This window comes from Pinus tabuliformis, chromosome X (genome assembly GCF_031772625.1).
Source record: "Pinus tabuliformis cultivar Carrire ecotype Pingquan chromosome X, CPIR1, whole genome shotgun sequence".
NCBI lineage: Eukaryota > Viridiplantae > Streptophyta > Pinopsida > Pinales > Pinaceae > Pinus > Pinus tabuliformis.
In genome coordinates, this window is record NC_142308.1 from 1,125,779,959 (window position 1) to 1,125,790,301 (window position 10,343).

Genomic DNA, 10,343 nt, shown 5'->3' on the forward strand with positions numbered 1-10,343 from the left:
CAGGCGTGCTGCCTCGGATCTCATAAAGTGGGGTTACGGGTACACCTCAAACCCCTGTGACCCCCCCCCCCCTCTGCTACACAATTTTCGCAACGAAGGGGGCCTTCGCCCCCCATCTAACCCCCTAGTTAACTACATGGGCTAGTCGTGGAAAGAATATAACACAACCCAACATTTTGCGTATTGCTCGGCCAACGCGATGATTGTTGCTGGTACCTCATTGCCCTGACATTTTCTCATCACCTTTCCTGCCAACAACTCGGTAGAAACGCGAACCCTTTGTCCTGAAAACTAGTGATAATGTACCTCCTCTGCTTTTTCTCCAACTTATATTTATTTTTCATGGCCTCCGCAATCGTCAAGTCTCCACTTGTGCCAACTATTTTCATGAGGTCCTTTCCTACACAGGGAAGCCGAGAAATCCTATGAATGAGCTCCGTCGTGATAGGAATGGGCTCTTCCAGCCATAAGTACCCATCGTGCACTAAGCAAGGCAGTTACTTGATGACAAATATCGTGATTAGGGCCTGATGAAAGTGTGGAATTGATAGGAGGTGGAGTAGGCCGGCCTCCTCCACCCCATGCAACCATGTCTGCCACTTCAGTGTTGTAATGGTCACATCCATGCTTTGTTCCATCAGCTTGCTAGTTTCCAAATGAGGAAACTTCTCGCTATCCACAAGGTCCCAGTATTCAATGTTCATATTGGGAATGCAGCCCATAGTCACTCCTTCAAATAGAACCCCCTTGAGGAGGGAAGTGTGCTTTTAATGACATCCAAATCTTTAGGTACCTTTACCCTCCCTTTCCGCGGAGGGACATACTTGGGCAGTTTCGGTGCGGCACGTATTGGCGGGATGTCTTCTTCCATCTCTTCCTCTGGTTACATATCTTCGACAAAGGTCAGATGATCCTCTTCCTCATTGTCGCTCTCAATATTAACTGTTTTTCCCTTTTATTCCATCAATAGTTTGTCAAACCGTGGATTTCACGGAGACATACGGACCGCTCCTGCTACCTATGGGTCCTTTTTGGGCCTCGGCGTTCGGGGCAATTTAGGGATTTCTAGTGATCACCTACTGGTGGCGTAGGACCCTGCGCAGCTCCCTTGGTTGTTTGACATGATTTTGATCAGGGATTCCTGTGTATCCTTCAGCAATGCTTCAAACCACAGACTTACTCTTACGACCTCCTCATTCATCAGGTTCATGCCCACTTGATAACGCAACAACTTTATTCGCAAAATGCCAAGGGTTGCTCGGTGGAGGGCCATCTACGATTTATAGGCCCGTTGAAATTCAAATTCGACTGTCCCCCCATATTCTGGCTCATTAATGCTATAGGTTTGGCAGATCATTTCAAATCTAGTTCTGACTTTATGTCTTAAATGCCCACCGCCCACTCCTTTTCGCCTTAACTCGGACGTCTTGTCATGAACAGTGATGCCAATGGTCACTTCCTTGTTTATCTCCATGGTAGCGTAACCCCTTCTGCGTGACCATAACCCTTGTGATATACCACCCCTGCGTGCACCCCCGTTGTCGCACGACCCCCTAACAAACTGTTTTATAGTCCTGTGCTCCCTTTCAACTGTCTATAGTGCTGAGACTGTCTCCTATTTAGCTAGTTAGGGGGTTGCACCCCCTTGGTGCACCGCTATCGCATCTTGGAGAGCAACCCGCGACACGGTCTCTATTGTTGCTGCTACGCGCGCTGTTGGATGTGGTGCGCTCTCCTGATTTCCCTCGAGAGTGAGGCACTGCCTTAACCATGACATTCGACCAATTACCAAGCGGTCATATTCCTCAAACTCATCCTTAGGTTTGCGCGTATCCAGCTACAACTTTCTAGGTTTTTCGTTTAGAAAGTCCTCCTTTAGTTCCTTTTCTAGTTGTTTAATCTCTGTGTCCAGCATCATATTCTTCGTTCGAAGTAGTATCCTGTTTCTTTCTAGTTCGCGAAGTTGTGCATTCCCTTGCCGAATAGCTTCCTAAATCCCTTCATACTCCTCTTTGCACAGTTTTATGAGTTCTTCTGTCTAGACTTCGCGCACTGTTTCACCAACATTGCTATATCCACGACCTTTCGCAGAGGTTCCTCAAAGACCTCAGTTATTATACCATTCTACAGCCTCCGACTCGACTTCGTGGCCAAGTTCTTCCATAGCGCCATATATGCCCATATGACCACTGGGGCATGCAATTCCCTCTTTTTATATTGTATCCGCTAACCCTTATTCATGACTTTGTGTACCTTGGCAAACGCTCCCCCCCCCCCCCACACTTGGTAGTGCAATCCTTTTCTTCCTCCAATGCGTCCTATTTGGGCCTACTATTGTAATACTGCTGCATGCTGGAACAGTCCGTTCTGTATATGTTTGTACCCATCGGCAAAGGTGTGCTTGCAAGCCATCCTACCTTTTCCACCAATCCACCTTAATTCGTGCCAATTTCCGATATTCTTCTGACATATATGCCCCCATCATGTGGGTGTCGCGCTCAACACCCATTCGAGCGAACCGCACTACTGCCGTTCCGATACGATACTTTCAACTTTGTCTAAGGATCCATCCATTCTTGTTACCCCATCATCTATTGGCATTTCCCTTGCTTCGGTCGTCACGCGCCATAGTGATCGAATCATCATGTTGTAATTCAGCATTGTAACTTCGTGCAACCAGTTCTGCTCATTCTATTTCTTCATCTAAATCCGAAGTACAGGAACTATCATGCTCCCATGGGATTCTCCCATCTTCAGCTGGGTTCACCCTATCCTAGCCTTGCACCATTATCTGGTAAATGCAATCCAGCTCATCATCGCTGTCATCATCGCGCACAGGTTCAGTGTAGTGTACTCCTTCATCTAGATCGAGCGGACCTACTATGCGTAGGGACCTTTTCTCGAAAATCATCTTTCACTTCTTCAGGTTGATGACCCCATTCATATCCATGGCCTAGTCTATTCCTAGCAATATGGGTGTTGTGGAGGTAAATCCTCTTTGTGGACATAGACGATCCCTACTAGCCCAGACCGGGTCTAGCAACAATCAAACAATGCTATCACGCAAGTTCCTAATTGCAAATAAAAAGTGGATAGTGAGAACCTACTTGGATTCCAACGCTAATGTTCGTAGAAGAGACGTCGCTCTCGTTCCTTTGCCTCGGCTGGTCACGATCCCCACGATCTCCGTGATTGGACACCTGCACATGCAAAGAACAAAACAAATACAAGCGTAAAATCCAATAGATGCAATTATATATCAGTCAGAAAAGATATAACTCAACATCAATCATAGGACAATGAGAGTGGAACCATAATGATAGTCATCTATTATTGATAAACGACAAAGAAGAATACAACCATAGTTCTGACGTCAAATCCTCCTTTGGCTGGGTAGTCAGCTACACAAGTCTTGCAAAGCTTGTTGGGATGGGAAACAAGCCTCTCTCTCTTGGGTGACAAGAATCTCCTCACTTAGATTTGGCCTTATGGGTGCAAAGAAGGCTCTTGCAACTTCAAACTCTTGAACTCCTGGAATTCTCTATCACTATGCTGGAACTGGAACTAGCTTGCTCAAGGCATAGAGACAAGCTTTTATAGATAGATAGGAAAGAGATAGGATCAACCACATTATTCATGGGATTGGATTTATCACTTAGAAACTTCCATGAAAGGTGGCAAACCACTTCCCTTCTATGGAGATTCGAAGCCAAACCATCCTAGCTCAACATAGATTCAATTGGTGAATGGGTTAAGGAGAACCTTCGGAAGCTTGTTGGTTAAAAACTTTACTCAATTCGGTTGGCGCGAGTGCGACTCTGAGACAGAGCGTCAATGGCGCGCCCTCTTTAGAGGATTTCCCCCATTGGCGCGGGCAGTACACTGTGGACCCGCGCTAATGCAAAAAGAGCTGTTTTCATGGGTATTCTGGAGGAGATGTCTTCAGGGCATATGAAGCTCATACTTAGAGGAATATGATGCAAGTGGTTTCAGATCATGTCACTTCTCGCAGGTCCCGGAATGAGTCCTCCAGTGTGCGGGAGAGGGGTAACAGGGACACTGACAAACGGTGACAAATTACTGTGTAACAGATGCCCCCTAAAGCATGAGGCTCGAGAGAGAGAGAGGGGTGAAATGCTTTACAAGAACATGCGTAACTGAAAACACGGCCGCCGGAGAACCTGCGTAAAGAAGTACAACTGATATCTCAAGTACATGATAGGTGTGGTATGGGCGCAGCCATCCATAACAGAGTACATAATAAGCTAGATCCAAGGTATGGGCGCAGCCATCCAACGAGGATCGATAAATAGACTCAGGCATGGTCGCATCCATCCAGTGAATGAGTCATGTAATGATCATAATAAGCCACAAATCGCAGCTTGGATTCCAACAAACAAAATCCAGGGTCTTACACTCCATCTCGACCCGAACAGAGTACAAGTTCAGGCATGCGAATACATGAGTTGGAGTCGAACATGCATGAACATCGTCTGATTACCAGCCAATAGTGAAAACTATTAACAGACGCGAGAGGTACCACCAATAATGACAATGGCCCTCAAGGTACTATAGGTACAATCTACGGCGTGCGAATGAGTGAGCTGGCATCGAACACCCATAGAATCATTCGATCGGAGGCCAATGATGAAAACCTCTCGTCGAACACGAAGAACCTGCCATTGAGGCATGCAGGCTCTAAGGCACCGGAAGGGAGTCTCTAGATCAGCTTCCTGGATAATGAGTTGAAGTCAACAGGAAGTGACCTTGATCAAAGGTGGGCCATAGTGTTTCCCACATCATTGACACGAGACAGAGGAAGAATGTTGTGGTGAATCAGAATTATGTGAGGTATCAGAGGGAGGTTGTAATTCTGCAGAGGTCAACTTCTCTTGAACATATCGGCGGCACGATAGTGGACTTGGCAGTATTTGACATTAAATGATCAAGGGTCATGGTGACAAGGCAATGAGCAGATGAGAGGTCAAACAGGATAACCCAAACCCACGGAGGCTAGTGTAAAACAAGATGAGAGGTTCCCACCCAGACACGAATGCAGACAAGTGCCATGTTCAAGAGCGACATACTGCTGACACAATAATGATTATGGTTCCATTTTCCCCACCATTTCTGGCGAGTACCCCAGTTATTTTTAACAAGCTTGACGGGGATAGCATATGCTTGTGAGGCGTCATTCCGACGGGATCCGATGTCATCAGGTTTTAACGAGCCTGACAAAGGAAGAACTCAGCGTCTTTTCATGTTTAGAGAGTTTGAAAAGACAACAGAAAAGAAAACTCCAGGGGTGTCCTTTTTCATAAAGTTGTGTCTCGCGAGCCCGAAAAGGTATAAAACAATGCTCGAAAGAACCGCCCGATCATTACGATCAAGGAGTACTTTTCATATGTAGTGACATCGACCTGAAAAAGTAAAAAAACGATCGATATCACGTCGTTTCGTAACCATTAACGAGCCTGAAATGACAAAGACCCGACAATCTTTTTGTTTTTTACACGGTCGGAAAAGAGTTTAAAGACGACCGCCTCTTATTTCCATTTAACGAGTCAAGAGGGAACTCGGCAATCTTTTCATCTTTAAACGGTCGGAAAAGAGCTAAAAGCAGACCTCCATTTTTATTTTCTTTAACGAGTCAAAAAGGGAAAAATACTCGGCAATCTTTTCATATTTTACGAGTCAGAAAAGATCTTAAAGGCGACTCGTCGTAGAGGAACGAGTGGTATAAAGGGTAGCAACTGGTTCCGGCAATGGTGGAACTTCTCAAAACATGTAATGGTCAAGAGGCTGGCTAATAAAACCACTCATTGCTGCGGTTCCTCAGGGAAGGAAAAACAACCAAGTTAGAGCATATGATCGGCCAAAGAGATGGTGGCGATGGAATGAAAACAACCAAGGCTCATCTAGCAGAATTCAGTGGATAAAAATGACAATCACGAGGTGTAAATCAGGTATGGGTTCATTTTTACACAAGCTTGAACCATGGAGAACTCTGCTTGGATTCGGTTTCATGTTTACACAAGCTTGAAATGAAAAACTATGCTTGTTATAAGTTCGCATGCCCCCAACATAATGACGCAAAATTGAGGTACATTCCCCCCAAGCTTCATTGCATTCAACAAAGTGGATGGAATGAAGGTTCACTCTCGAGATCGATGAAAGACTCGACTGGTATTTTACGAGATCTTAATCAAAAGACTCGATTCAGAAAGGGAGTTGTTGCATTTTTTAATGAGGTTGACACAGTAAAAGAACTATCCTCATAACCCTGGTTTCATTTTTTTAACGAGCTTGACACAAGATCAGGAACTATGCTCGACCAGACCCAGTTTCATTTTTTTAAGGAGCTTGACATAGGAAAGTGAACTATGCTCCGCACAGACCCAGTTTCATTTTTTAAAGAGCTTGACATAGGAAAGCGAACTATGCTCCGAACGGACCCAGTTTCATTTTTTAAGTAGCTTGACATAGGAAAGTGAACTATGCTCCACCCGAACTTCATCATAATGAATAGAAAGTCGGGGCTTCCAAGATTGCCACTCCCGGTGGAAGGTAAACATCTTGGAAGTATGGGCCCAATGTCCCCAGGACACTATGCACGATGGCGGCATCACTAGATCCAGGCATGGGATAGGTGGCCACGTAGTTGATCTGTGGTGGGGTAGATGCAACTGGTGGATGAAAACTAGGAGGGGACGACAACGGCGCAGGAGGCATCGGGGGACTAACGAATGACACTTGATCGATAGTCACAATTCTTCCATCGTGCGGAAAGCAAACCACATGGAAAAGCGAAGAAACGAGGGCCCCCATGGCATAAACATAGTCGCGACCAAGGAGAAGACTAAAGTCTAAAACACCTTGGGTAACCAAGACGTTTATATAGACGGTTTTGCCTCCCAAAGTAATAGGGAACTTCGAGAGAACTCCTAGAGATGGACAGGCTCCTTCGTCGAAGGCCAACAGATTCTGAGTGACTGGCCCAAGCTGCGGGGAACCTAAAGCTTGCCAAGTAGTGTACGACATAAGACTGACAGATGCCCCTTCATCCAAAACAGTGCCAGGTACTGCCGTAGCACAAGCATGTACTGTGATATGGAAAGGCATATGGGATGGAAGGCGACTGGCGATCAGGCGATTCCAATCAAAGGAAGCGACCAGACTACTTGGTGGCGGAATCGTATGATTGCCCCCATGTGGTAAAGGAACCAAAGGAGAACCTTCGGGAGCAGCTGGGTAAGGAGAGTCATTTCGGGACTCAGGAGAATCTGAAGAGACGAGAAGAACATGGGCGTGATGCTCTTTCGAAACAGAGTGATCGACGGGTGGTGAACTCGAGTCGACACTCTTTTCGACCAATGGTTGGTTTGGAACAAGCTGGGCACAGCCAGGTTCGGGGAGAGGAGGCTGGACAAGAGAAGAATATGAATCAATCTCTTTGTCAGCAGGGGAACGATCTGCTGCTATAGAGAGACGTTAATAACCAGCGGGAAGTTGGGGTGAAGGAGCTGTAAGACTTTCCAAGACAACGGAGGCTTTATCCATGAGTGGACAAAGGTGAAGGGGATGATAGCCTTCACAAAGTCTACAGGGGATTCGAATCTTCCCTTTTCCCTTATCATTCCCAACTGATAAGGTAGCATCGCCGTGAGCTTCAGAGGACGATGAGGGGCAGGCTGGATCGCGAGACCATACTTCTAGTACCTTGGGAATGCCAGGACAATCGCGAAGAAGATGGTCCTCCTTGCATAATCGACAAGGAAACTTGACCTTCTGCAGAGGAGAAGAAGGGGGCCCGACTTCAGGTGTACTCGAGGGGGTAGCTGCACTTGTAATCTCTCCCTTAGGAGCCTTCTTCTTCTTCGTCTTCTTCTTCTTCTTCTTAGCCACCTGGTTACTCGAACCTAGACTTTCACCAGGTGAAGCAGAAGATGAGGACGTAGAAGTGGGCGTAGAAGGGGAGAGATCCACCTTAGAATCAACATGATGTTGTTCAGGTGGAGGGACGGATTGACTAGACGGTGAGACGGCAGGGACCAAAGAGGTTGAGAACAACCAAACCGGCAACCCAACAGTTAACCCTGGGAGGGACAACATTGCCATATAAGGAGCACCAACATTTCCAAAAGGAGCGAAATGACCAGGGTTCCCATCAGAGGGGATCCCTGGGTTGGTGAACCCCATAAAAGTTGCCATCGAGAATGAAAAGAAGCCTACTCAAGCTAACGCAAATAAGATCTAACCAGGTAATGTTAATCGCGGCCAAATAAATTTTAAGACGCAAGGACACAACTTGACCTTTTCATGTTTTAAGAGTCGAGAAAAGGACAAAAGATGACTCTAGTCTCCTTCGAATGTTTAGTGAGCCCAAAGTGACAAACGCTCAGATGAGCCTTTTCGTTTAAGGAGTCTGAAAAGGATCAAAAGTGACTACTCTGGAGAACTAGGCAAAAGGGTTTACCAAACAAATCTATAAAACTGCATATACACCTTGGCAGTCATATGAAAACCAAGGACTTCCCGTACGACAGTCAATCTTCCCAAATGCTGTGTTCGGTGCGTTACGGTTTGTAAGGCGGCAGACACGGCTTCCTGTGGATAAAGGATGATAACCTAGTGGGGTCTCCCCATATACTCGACGGTACGTGGGAGCTCAAGCCCGTGCTAGACCACTATCGAGTCACAAAAGGAGGAATCACCTAACCGTAATGTGAAACAACAGTGACTAGGTTTAATGACGCCGGAGCACGTCTCTAGCCTAGACCTCTAATTAGTGAGCGTTGTGTTCCAATGTGTTTTTAAGTTCATTCAGTTCATTTTATGGTTGATCTTTGATTAGGTTTCGATTTCCAGGTCCTACCATATGTAATCTCTCACAATTCCCTAAATGCAAGCTATATGTTGAAGAATATCATTTAGTTCGATGAACACTAACTACGAGAGAGTTGAGAATTTTTCAAACAAACAAAATGACCACAAACAATCAAGAACCACTCTAATGCAGCTAATGGCAATAAATGAAACTTTTTTTTTTGTTTTTTGTTTTTTTTTGTTTTAAGTCACTAATCAATGAAAATCTCTAATTTCCATTAACTAATTCAACGCAAAAGAGACTGTTCGTTTTCTTTTCAATGGCAAAGTGCACTGAACAAATTTTGAGAGATAATAACATCGAGTAAAAGAGACAAATTTCACTCAATGAGAACACAATCAAATCCCCAAAACACCAAGGCAGTCCTTCAAACCAAAAAGAAAACACAAAGGCTTCTATGAGCTATGTGATCTAAGCCCAAACAAAGCCAAGCGAAATCCAAGCGAAAAAGAAGCAAATCACTTGAATAACAATAAAAAGCTTTGACAACTACTGAGCAAATGCAAAAGAGTAATCACAAAGTCGACTGGACGATCAAAGAACCCAAGACTCCTATGGAAGGCTCGATGCACAAAGCCACTAGATGCCCTAGGGCTGAAATGTGAAATCGATGGAAAGAGGCAAACACCCGAAGGACGGAGGTCTAAAACCAGTCAAACAAGGATAAAACACACTCCAGTAATTGAAAAAGACATGGCAAGATACAAATCCAAGCTCAGAGGGCTTGAAAACAAGCAAACTGGAAAAGTTGACAGGCCTGGCGCGACTGTCAGGCTGCAACTCACGCTTTTAAGGGATTGGCGCGGGTTGTCTTTGAGCAACATGCGCCAATTGGCGCGACTGTTAGGCTAAAAAGCGTGCTAATCAGGTTTTCTAGGTCAAAAACAAAAACAAGCAGTCCAGGGCTTGGTTGACAGTATCCAGACAGACCAGGAAGCAAGAGACAGCAAGAAATTCAACCCAGAAAGCTATCTAAGAAATCAAACGAGAGAACCAAAGAGACAAGACTCCCCAGTGGAGTCGCCAAATTGTTGTGGAGGTAAATCCTCTCTGCGGACAGAGACGATCCCTACTAGCCCAGACCGGGTCTAGCAACAATCAAACAATGCTATCACGCAAGTTCCTAATTGCAAATAAAAAGTGGATGGTGAGAACCTACTTGGATTCCAACGCTAATGTTCGTAGAAGAGACGTCGCTCTCGTTCCTTTGCCTCAGCTGGTCATGATCCCCACGATCTCCGTGATTGGACACCTGCACATGCAAAGAACAAAACAAATACAAGCGTAAAATCCAATAGATGCAATTATATATCAGTCAGAAAAGATATAACTCAACATCAATCATAGGACAATGAGAGTGGAACCATAATGATAGTCATCTATTATTGATAAATAACAAAGAAGAATACAACCATAGTTATGACGTCAAATCCTCCTTTGGCTGGGTAGTCAGCTA